The sequence below is a fragment of the Oratosquilla oratoria genome, chromosome 40, assembly GCF_046742065.1.
Source record: "Oratosquilla oratoria isolate Oo_2021 chromosome 40, ASM4674206v1, whole genome shotgun sequence".
NCBI lineage: Eukaryota > Metazoa > Arthropoda > Malacostraca > Stomatopoda > Squillidae > Oratosquilla > Oratosquilla oratoria.
Window position 1 is genome coordinate 11745094 of NC_134816.1, and position 12500 is coordinate 11757593.

Sequence of the window (12500 nt, forward strand, 5' to 3'; positions counted from 1 at the left end):
CTATCTAATACTAAAATTCTCGTTGGTAATTCTTTCATTTTACCGTTAAAATCCTGGCAAGGTCGCCAATTTATATGTTTCGAATCTTACGAACACTTCTGACTCGTGACATTAAGATCTTCCAAGATTATATGAATGATTACCAAGACCGCCACTCAATTTTGCGCTATCATGAAAATTAAGAAAAATGAAACACATATATCACATATATCTAGAGTTATGACAAAAGAAACAATATAGATTTAATATATCTAGACTTTGCAAAAGCTTTTGATACCGTGCCCCACGAGACTACTTACTAAATTAGCTTCACACGGAATAAGTGGTAGCCTATTAGGTTGGACTAGTAATTAGTTAAATGATCGAAAACAGAGAGTTGCTTTAAATGGAAAAACTTCTGGATGGAAAAATGTTACAAGTGCAGTTCCTCAGGGTTCCGTTCTCGGGACACTTCTATTCATAGTATATATAAATGATATAGACCATGGACTAAAATCTACTGTTTCCAAATTTGCTGATGATGCAAAAACGTGTGGAGTGGCAAATTATCACTTAAATCAGTTAGATATTCAAGAATATTTAGATAAATTACAGCAATTGTCTGAGGAGTGGCCAATGAAATCTAACACAAGTAAATGCAAGGTAATGCACATAGGTAAAAATAACAGTAAGTACGATTACAAGTTATTTGGAAATTCGTTAATAAAAGTGAATAGTGAAAAAGATCTCGGTGTAATTATCAGTAACGATCTCAAATCATCCAAGAAGTGTATTTCAGCCTCTGAGAAAGCAAATAAGATTTTTGGACTGATTGCGTGATCATTTGACTTCAAAAGTCTATCACTCATTAACAAGCTATATAAATCGTTAGTTCGTCCACATTTGGAATATACTGTTTCCGTATGGTCACCGAATCTCATTAAAGACATTGACAGACTGGAAAAAGTACAACGGCGAGCCACAAAACTGATTCCAAATATAAAAAATAAATCATACGAAAATCGACTAAAACATATGAATCTGTTTTTCCTAAAAAAAGCGTAGACTCAGAGATGACTTGATATAGGTCTTTAAAATTCTAAAGGGAATTGACAACATCAAAAGTGACAAAATTTTCACATTGAATGAGAATCAGACAAGAAACAATGGTGTCAAACTGTCCGGAAATAGATTCAATTTGGAAGTGGGTAGAAACAACTTCGCGAATCGTGTAGTTAATGAATGGAATAAACTTTCTGCAGAGGCAGTGCAATGTAGTTCAGTTCGAAGCTTTAAAAATAATTTAGATAAACACCTAAGCAAGATGCTGTAATGATTATAATTTATTCTATATTATTTGTTTTTGTTTTGTTATCATTTGTCTGTTTGATTCTCATTTATTATTAGTTGTATGTCAATTTATTATTATTTACTATTTACCTGTTTGTTTGTTATTTGACTGTGCCTATGCGTTTATTTATGTATTTTATTTTATACTTACATTATCATATTTTATATATATTTTTTATTTATTATTATCATTATTAATTCTTTTTTTCGCATCCGACATAGATATGGACCAAAAGGTCTCCTGTCGGCATGCTCCGCCTTTGTAATCCTTTTTTGTATAACATTTAACATTACTCATAAAAGGTAATAGGAATAACAAGATAATTATAGCAAGGACATATAACTAAATAATAAAAAATATAAACATAATTCCAAGTTCTTATTAAATTTTAACAGGATGAAAGAGAAATAATTACCAAGTAATTCCCTGCCTAGGCTTCCAGCGTCACTGCCATAGATTTCACTTAGTTCGCAGCCGGAACATCACTCCTTACTCTAGCCTGGTCTGTCTAACTCTCACACTCAACGCGCGCAAAGCATCCCTCCCTTCTGTTCAAAATTAAATATGATTGGTCCATAGATCCAGCGTCTATGGGGATTTGAACCTGATTGGCCAAGACAGAGTAAACGTTTTTGCGTCCAAGCTTGGTGACCCTTCTTGAATCAAACGACCAGAACTATCATTCCTTACCCAGAAATAACTATAGAAAATTATCTTACCTCAACAGAGAACCTAATACTTGTATGGTTTTACATGATTACAGAATAATGCATAAGAATAATAATGCATCTTATTGAATTAAACATGATTCAATAGAGTATCAAGATGTAGACTCAAAATATTTTCGCTCTCTCTCTACGTGTGACGTCAAAAACGTATGCTCCCCATTCTCGAGCGTAGAATAATGACGTCTTTTTACCCAAAATAATTATTTTCATACATTACATATATAAGATACTCATATATGTAACTTTATGTAGTAGGATACCATAATCCACTTTATCAAAGGTCTTAGCAAAGTCCAGGTATACAATATCTATATTACATCCCCTCTCCAGCTTTTCCATTATGTATTCCTGGTGGATAGCAGTTGGGATAGGCAGGATCATCCTTTCCGGAAACCGTGTTGTCCATTAATAAAGAATCCTATCTTTTCAACAAAGTGCTAGGTATCCTCATACTACAGCTTCGATTTTTTTTTAGATGAATGATGTTAATGTGACAGGTCTATACTTTTTTGGTTCTCCTCTGCCCTCTTCACCCTTGCATATAGGTGTTATTAGTACTTGTTTCATAATGTCTGGGACCATACTTTCATCTAGAGATTTCCTCCATATTCTGTGCTGTATGGGTGATAGTTACTCCTTGCAGGTTTTTAGAAGGGGTACTGCCATGCCATCTAGTCCAGCTGAAGATGGGGATTTAAGTCCTTCTATTGCTCTCACAATGTCTTTACGGGAGAAGTCGAAGTTATAGAGTGGACCCTCCCTTGAATCAGTAAAGGTTATTTTGGAAGAGTCTATCACCTTGTTGACGAAGGATAAGGTGAAGGTAGATTCGTACTGTTGTCTTAAATGTTCAGCTATCAGGTAGTGGTCCTGTATCATATACCCATTTCAATATTTTATGGACCGACCTGAGAATTGAGTTTCTGTTTTTTCTTTGTGTATGTAAAGAAGTATTTAATGTTGGTTTTTGTTACGCTTATTGTTTCCTTTCATTATGTTTACGTTCTTCTTCGTGTGACTTTAGTATATCGCTTTCAATCTTGATTAGCTTGTTTTTTAAGGTTGATAACTTTGGTGTTGTTTTAACCTTTTGGATTTTGCGGGAGAAATTTTTCCTTTTCTTGAAGAGGATCCTACTGTCTCTCAGGATTTGTGTAGCTGTCTTTCTCGCCTCTCTTAGCTGGACATGCAAGTTGCATATGTTGTAACACATCTTCAGGACGATATGGATCATTTACTGTGTGGATTTACCGTGAAGATGCCCCTGCCAGTTTTCACTTATTATTATTTTTTTTTCTTGATCTCATTCCAGTTTATTTTGTTGCTGAGGAAGTTCAGAGTATTTAGCCCACTAAATGAAATCTGCCGGGGTGGGGGAGAGGGGATATTATCTCCATGCTTGTATGTACCTCGCAGCTATGAATAAGGGTGTGGTTTCTCGTGAAGACTAGGTGTAGTATGTTTTCTTTTCTAGTTGGTAAAATAATGTGCTGGATTAGGATCAATTCTTCTAGTAGATCATGCAGCATCTTGGATTTTCTTTGCGCTGGTGCCCTGTTGATGGTACTGTTTTCCCAGTTTATTTGTGGTATGTTGAAGTCTCCCGTAAAGATAATCTCTAGTGATGTATAGCAGGAATTTATAGTGTCTTTTATCTTATCCACCGCGGATCTGAAACTTTCTTCGGCGCTGCCTGGGGGGTGGTACATAGTAAACAATAAGGTGTTGTGTTTTTCGATCTTTGTACACAGTATTTTGCAGTAGTTGTCTGAGAAGGAGCAAATTCTTGAGGCACTTGTTGCTACGTCAGACCTAATGTAATTCATAACTCCTCCATGCGTTCTGTTTATCCCACCCGTTCTGAAGATGGCGTAGTTTGGTATATTGATCCTACTGTCTTGTATACCTGGGTGTAGGTGGGTTTCTTGAAGGACAATAAACATAAACCTCTTTACTTCTGTTAGATCCGTGAGGAAGTGGAATTTGTATTGGTTGCTTGTATGATACTTTTTATATTCGCGAAAAGTGAATTTTCTAGTAAAACATCGGCCTCTCTACTTGTGCATGGTGGTTTGCTGGGTGATAGTGAATTGGAGGTGTTTGAGGGTACATCATAACCTTATTCGCCCCCCTGAGCTGATCGTTTCTTGTTTGGGTGATGAGGCCTGTTAAAAAGATTTGGATTCCAGATAGCTGTGTACCTTGGTTCTACATTAATTCCGTTTTCAAGGTCTGAATTAATCCTAAAAAATGCCCATTTCTTGCAGCTCCTCTGTTCTCGTGGCTGTCATTTGTTCAAGCCTTCTCTTCAGGTGGTACCTCTGATCTTGAAGGAGGGAGTAGGACTTCGGCTTGGTCGTATGTAGAGTACGCTGTATTAGGGAATATTTGGGCTCCCTTTTGGAGTCTCCATTCAAGCATTGGTAACTTGAAACTGAATATCTGCGGAGGTTTGGGTGGTAGTTGGGGTATTGGAATCCGAGCTTGCATTCTAGGTTGCCCTTACTTCCGTATTTTATCAATCTTTGACAGGATTTGGGGTGTAAAAAAGAAAGGTTTTTACCACTGAGTCCATGTTTGCAGCAATACTTTCTGTAGATTTTCCTTTTTTTTCTACTTGATGTGATGACCTCCTGGTGGTCTGGAGTGAGTAGTACACTCTTCTCTGGTCTCGTTTACCTTGTTTGTGTAGGTTTCTCAGCTATTTTCGTAGCCAGAATTGGGAAGATTCTTCCTCAGACCCTGGGTGAGCCTATTCCTATTGATATTATTGGCGTTGCTGTGTGGCTCCGATTTCATAGCTCAGCGACTGTTTTATGAACGTTTCTTAGTCATTGCTTTTTGTGCCTCCCTGATCCAGTTGTTCTCATATTGCTTATATCCATGTGAGGAGCACTTTTTGTATGTGAATTTTCTGTTACGCCTATAGAAGTATTTGAACTTGCATGTAGGAAGTTTGCTACAGTAGTAGTGGATCCATACACTGCAGTCGTCACAGCTGATGGTATGGCACATGTGATCCTTACGACCACATTCACCACACTTGACTACATTGTGCCACCATTTGTATCTAGTCACTGTACTTTATTTTCACGACAACATTTTCTGTTTTATATCCATAACACTTTTTCTCTATTACCTTTTGCCTGTTTCACTCGTTTGCTATACTAAGTATAGTACGCAAGTACAAATTTTATAGTCTCTAAAGTTACTTAATAGCTGCTTGTCACTTTTTTTGTTTCGTATCAATGGGACTCGTCCAGGCAGTTTTTCTCACAATGGGCAATGATATCAGGAATATTAAAGTCAGGAAAAGTAATCGGGAAGAGAAGGATATGAAGAAGGAGGAAAGAGCAGGGAGGAGGAGGGGGAGGAGGAGACTTACGAGAGGAGAGTAAGGATGAGGAGGAGGAAGGGAGGAGGAGGGTTGGAGGAGGAGGAGGCTTAGAGATACCGTGGAGTCATCTGTTGTCCATGTCCACTTACTCGTCAGGCAAGGTGGGTCTGGAAGTAGGGAGAAAGGGGGTAGATTGGTTTATGATCCTTAAACACTGTCACCCTTGTTCAAATTGTAAACAAGCTCGGGTCCATAGGACGAACTCGGAAATTTTTATTCTTCATTTCTAATTTTGTTTTCCTTTTAAATCTACTGTCGACTCAGCCAGTCATTCCATCTGTGAGAGATACATCGATTATTCACTCACATTTGGCTTAGCTACCTATCACCTCCTTTGGCACTAACCACTTGTGGACAATTTCGCGCCGCCATTGTACGCTGACTTCAATGATGCGGTCACACTAGTAAGCGTATCGGGATCATCACCTTTGCCTTACGTACTCAGATTTTTGAGAAGATATCACCAGTAGCTGTTTTATTTATTTTTTGCTTGCTTGTTTGTCGATTGTGTTTATATCTATTTATCAATTATTTTTGTTTATTCTATTTATTCTTTCATTTATTAATGTATTTGTATTTTCTATTGATTAATCATTTATATGTTTATTTATTTACTTATCTATGTATGTAAGTGCTTATTGATTTATTCGTTTATCTACCTATTCATTTATTTATTCATGCTTTTTTCATCTCTAAATGTTTTCATTTTTGGTTTAGTCAATTAACCGATTGCTTATTAATATATCTATTCGTGATTTATTTTCCTACTGATCTATGGATGTAAGAACTTACACGCAGAGCTTCAGTACCTTTTACGAAATCCTTTTATCACGTTTAATGTATACATCTTTTATCATCCATAATTCAACATATCACGTCAACTTAGAAAAAAAAATACATAAGCACTTATCTACTGCAGATGCTATCACCTTAGCTCTTTTTGCTTGAATAATCAAAGTAATCATAAATAAGCTATAGCAACCGGGTATAGTAGGAGCGTGTCAAGTGTGTTATATTTGTAATATTGTACAAATGTGTAAAAATGTGTAATTGTGTGGAACTATCTAGCGGGTTCCCGCTAAAGGACCTGCCTGACGCCATCTGGCATCAGGACAGGCTTAGGCGAGAAAAAACGTCGCTTTCCTTAATATCACACTTTTGTATTAATACAGAGTTTTATTAATTCACTATTACATTAAATGGTGGCAGCGGATAGATTTTTTTTTGTGAGACATTTCAGTGACGATTTATTTGTGACTTGTGAGCAAGTACAATATACGCTTCGTGTTTTTTGACGCGTATGTTTTTTCTTTTCTTATCTCACTCATTCTTATAGCTAGGTTCGTAGAATAACTGCAGTGCATGCGTTTGCAAATAATTTACTATTGCGGAAGAGCAAAAAGTGAAATAGTGGACTGATTAGTATTATCAATGTGCTACGAAATTTGTCAACGTATTACTGCAGTAATTCCAGCAATACCCTTATTATGCACGTGGATTTTGTCGGATAAGTATTGTATTCCGAGTCCATGTATGACTCCATAGTTGGAGCGTTCTTGTTGTCCATCATATTTTATATATTGCCATCACTGTATATTATGATCACCCATCTATTAGCACTTATGTTTTCTATCGTTCTTCGTATTCTATGCTGAGGCTAATTTCAATTAGGCAATAAAGGCTTTTAACATAATTTCTTATAATTCCATGCTTTTGTAGACGTGTTTGAGCCAAAATCACGTGCGTAGCTGTTGATCGCCAGCTAATCCCTATGTAGCTGAGAATCATATAATATTCAGTGGTCCCCTGTCCTGCTTTACAACGGTATTCTTTCAGGACGCAAGTATCTCTCTCCAAGCAGACGACGCCAGCGTTTATGTGTGTTTGATCCTTGGAATGTACGTAATGTCTTTCTCGTTTTATACACATGTTGCTCAGAAGTAGACTAACCATACCTGCCCCTATATTTGTCAGGGATCATCTCAATATGTTTAGTGACAAAGTTTCTTAATTTTTATATGCTGACCATTTGGCAGCTCCAGCCATGGCTCCTCCCACTATTACTCTATTGCACCAGGATCCCTCTGTTGTAAAATTTTCGGGTTAGGATCCTAATTATTCAACATTTGCATTTATTCAACAATGTGAGGATATTATAATCAACACTAACGTCATTACAGGGTCAGATAAAATTTATTTTATAAGGTCTTAACTTGTACCTAAATCAATAGCATCTGAGAAGATGTCAGCTTCATGCCTCAATCCTAAAGCTTTAAAGTATGATTACTCCATCTTCATGGCAAATTTTCTTAAAATGTTTGATGCAAACTTGGTAGGTGATAATTTTCTCTGGTGCTTCAGGTTTGCTGACGTACTCTCGTCCTCTATGAGCATTAAATTTTATGTGTTAGTATAGTGGCCTCTAAAGCATTAGATTCATTGATACAATCTAAGTGGGTACATAAAAAATTCCATTACATTAGATAGACTGCGATTTCTTTTAGAGTAACTATTCTACATTTTGTTCTTTGCTCCATATGAGCGAAGGATTGCTTCTCTTAGTTATCAGGTAGATGAGTCTTTACTAACATTTGTAGCAAAGCTTTCTAGAAAGTTGAAATTATTGCCTCATCGTGCCTTGCTAGATCCTGTAATACTTAGTTATTCACAGCAGACTTCGGAGGTTCCTTTTCCTCCTCTACCACCTATTCTGTCTTCGACACCTACGCAGAGCACTCCTTCATCTCTATCTGTACCTACCGTGCTTACCTGCACGTATCGTAACAGTATAGGTCATTTTAGTGTTTTCTGTTTCCTTCGTAAGCGTCATGAGTGAAATTCTAAGCAGACTCCTGCACGTAGACGTTTCACTAATTCCTCTTCTAGCATCACACACGACTTTCAAGAATGTCATTTAAGCATCAATCAAGCTACTGTCTTGTTCATTGATAGTGTAGCTATTCTTCTGATCAGTGTTCCAATATTTTGAAGCTTAGAGCAAAAAATAGTTCAATACCTAGGCATACTCAGTCCCATTTTCGCAAGCGCCCTTATCAAAATCCCAACGCTGACTAACAGTGACCAGCCCAAGTTCGTTCCATTAGTGGCTACTGTTTCTTCCCAACTCCTTACCTTTCAGTGTTATATAGATCAGTTACATATAGCTGTTGTGGTAGACACTGTGGCAGAATGTAATATTATAAGTGGAAGATCATAGTCTGCTCTCAATGATTTGTAGTGCTTTGCCTTGTCTATTCTCGGATCTATTTGCATTCCCTTGTAGTTGTCTTTCCATGCTAAAGTGTTTCATGTTAACTTTGTGGTAGTTTCTGATTTCACACTTATGTGTGATTGCCATTTATGCTTTGATACTTTAGCAACTAAAGCCTTAGATATATATCCTCGGGACCATGCGTTTACTTTCGACAACAAAGTAATTTCTGCAATAGACAGGCCAGTTTCTCTACGTAGCTCACGTTCTGTGCATGGTCTGATTAGGCAATTTTTTCCAAGGGTTCAAAACTTTTAGACCTTCCTGTACTTTCTTGTGCCGCTGTCTTTATAGGCGAGTACTATATTGATCCTTCTAGTGCAGTTCGAGTCCCGGTGCGCATTTCAGATGCTCTAATTGGTTCTGACTTCTTATCTCAACTTGAATCTGTTCGTGTCAGACATCTTGCATTAGAGGGTACTCTTTCCACTGTTCGAGAGGACCACGTTACTACGGCCCTGGTAACCAACGTCACTGGTGCTCCCATCACACTCTCTTCTAGTATTCATTTTTTATATTGATGTTGACACTGTCCATAATTCACCTCCTACTACAGGAGCTTCTATTGAATCGCCTACAAATGCAAGTGACACAACTTAGTCTCTCAATATGCGACACATGTAGGTAACATTGATTTACCTGGGGTAAGGGACTGTCTCATTGAATTGTTAGTGACAAATCGTCAAGCTCTGGCCTTATCTGGGGGAACGGCAGGGGGTTGCGGAATGTTGTCCATAGCATTGATCTTAAACCAGGGGTGCGTTCAGTCTACGTACCTTCTTACATGCTGCTTCATTCTCGTAGACTTGTAGCCCAGAATCTAGTTGACGACTTGTTGAGTGAGGGCGATATCTATAAGTGTCGTTCCGAGTGGAAATCCCCGCGCCTTCTCCTGCCCAAGAAGAACGAATCATTCCACCCTGTTGTGAATTATAGGCGTGTCAAAGATGCCACATTTCCAGATCATTACTCTTTGTCTGTGTTGAGTGATCCTCTCCAGTCCATAGGAACAGGTAACATAATGTTCATCACCTTGGACCTAAAGGCTGGCTTTTGGCAGATTCTTTTGGGAGAAAAACCTCGTAAGATCACGGTATTTTCGACTGCGTTAAGTCACTATGAATGGCTTCGTTGCCCCATGGGTTTGCGGAATGCTCCTTTAACATGTCAGCGCCTTATTAACTAAAATTTTCATGGACTAGTGGGTAATGGACTTTTTTATTCTAGTTTTCAAGGATGTGGAAAGCCACTTTCATAATTTGTCCTTAGTCTTGCAACGTATTGCTGAAGCTGGGTTGAAGCTCAATTTACCCAAATATTCATTTTGAAGTCCAGCATCCTATTTTTAGGTCATGTGGCAGACAAAGACGCCATTCATAATACAGATGATAAGATCAAAGCTGCTAGAAATTTTCCTACTCCTAAGACAGTTGAGCAAGAACTCTCTTTCCTAGGGTTGGTAGGATACTATCGTGCTTTTGCAAAGGGATTTGCTTCCATTGTATCACCTCTTACTCGTCTCCTTAAAAAGAATGCTTTCTTACAGTTACGTGAAGCTCACCAGAAAAGCCTTGACTCCTTGAAACATGCAGTTACTCAGGCGCCTGTGTTGGCATTCCCAGATTATAGCCTTTCTTTTATCATTTGCACTGATGCTTCTGGTTTAGGTATTGGAGCTGTCCTAATGCAGCAAGTATATGGTCGTCCTCCACATGTCATTGCATATGCCAGCCGCATATTCAATCATGCCAAATCTCGCTACTCTGTTACACATCTGGAAACTTTAGCATTGGTGTGGCATCTTAAGCATTTTCGTGAAATTAGCTTTGGCTAACCTATCACAGTTTACACAGACCACATTGCTGTCACACAACTTTTCAAGGCCAAAAATCTTTCAGGCCGCCTATCAAGATGGTTTCTTACTATTGAGGAGTTCAATCTAGTCCTTAACCATATTTCGGGACGTACAAACAATGTTGCTGATGCCCTTTCACGAAATGTACCTATGGTTGCTGTTGCAGTAATTCACAAATACTCCCTGCAATATTTAGCCAAAGCTCAAGGTGAGGATCCTGATTGTTCTGCTGTAATTTACGCCTTAGAACCTGGCGATGTTGCTACGATGCCAAAATTGCCTGTACCTCTTTCTCAATTCTCCTTGCAAGTGTTCTCACTCATAAAGTGAAAGTGTTTGAGCAAGATGTGGCACAGTTAGTGATCCCTGAGTTCCTAGTCCCTGTTGCTTTATCTCTTCCTCATGATTCCCCTCAAGCTGGCCACCCAGGTCGTGACAAAACTCTGGTTATGGATCGCAAGAAATATTATTGGCATAGAATGCGCTTAAATATTGCCACTCATTTAGCCCAGTGCAAATATTGTGCTCATAACAAAGATTCTACTCGCACTGCTCTTATTCTAGAGTATCCTACTCCTTGTCCCTTCGACATAGTAGCAATTAATCTCTTGCAATTACCCCGTAGTATTCAAGGCTCAGTGTACGTTCTTGTATGCGTTGATCACTTTAATCGTTTTGTGATATTGGTTCCCTTGCCCAATAAATCTGCTCCAGTTGTTGCTCATGCTCTAGTTTTCCATGTTTTCTGTTCTTACACTACTACTTCAGTGTTGCTTAGCGACAATGAGACTGAGTTTAAGAATGAGGCCATTGCCAGCATTTGCAAACAATACAACATCACCCAGACTTATGTAATTGCTTATCATCCCCCCTCTAACGGTCATGGTGGAGCGGACAAATAGGAAAATATTGGACATCCTGAGGTACGTTGCTAGTGACCTGAAGGAAACTTGGGAAAACTGCATTAATAGCACTATCAATGTAGCAACGTGAAAGACACCTTATCATGCCATTTATGGTTCTGAGAAATGGCTTTTGTATGATCTTTTGGATAGTACTATTCGTCCTCTCTACAATTCTGAAAATTGCAGTCAACTTCATTGTCATACATTATATACTGTTTATGATTCTGTCAAAGGGGAATTTCAGGATTCTAGATCAAACATGATAAAAACAACATAGTAAGGCTGCACCTCTTTCCATCCAAGTGGGTGATCATGTATTTAAACAAATGTCTGGTTATTACAATTACTATTACACAGGGGAACACTTTTTCAGTAACTTTGAGTTGCATTGGATATTCTAACGGATTTTGAAAGAGTTTTAGGCGCTGATTTCAAATCTGAAATTAGTTTTTCTCTACAAGCTCTAGTTTGTATGCAATTTGAGGTTAATGAAATTGTACATATGTAAACTTGCGTAAACCATGTATAAGCATTTTAACGTCCATATATATAGATAGCTTCTAATATTTTGATCATTCTTCTTTTGTTTCAGTTCAAACATGGCTTCCAGAATGAGACATCATTGCAGAAACAAGCCTGATGCCTTCTGCTACATATGTGGATGCTACACACTCAATCGTCAGAGACGTAACATATCCTCGTTCGTCAAGCGTGCCTACAAGGCATATTTTGAAGTTCATCTTGGTGATCAAGACAAGCAATGGGCTCCTCATGTTGTGTGCCACAATTGTGAGGAAATGCTTCGAGACTGGACCAAAGGAAAACGCAAAGGTCTGCCTTTTGGAGTTCCAATGATTTGGCGCGAACCCACCAACCATGTAACTGACTGTTATTTCTGCATGGTAAACACAACGGGTGTTGGGAAGAAAAACCGACATAAGATTACGTATCCGAACATTCCCTCAGCTATTCGGCCTGTTCCGCACTCTGAAGAAGTACCTGTTCCAGTTTTCA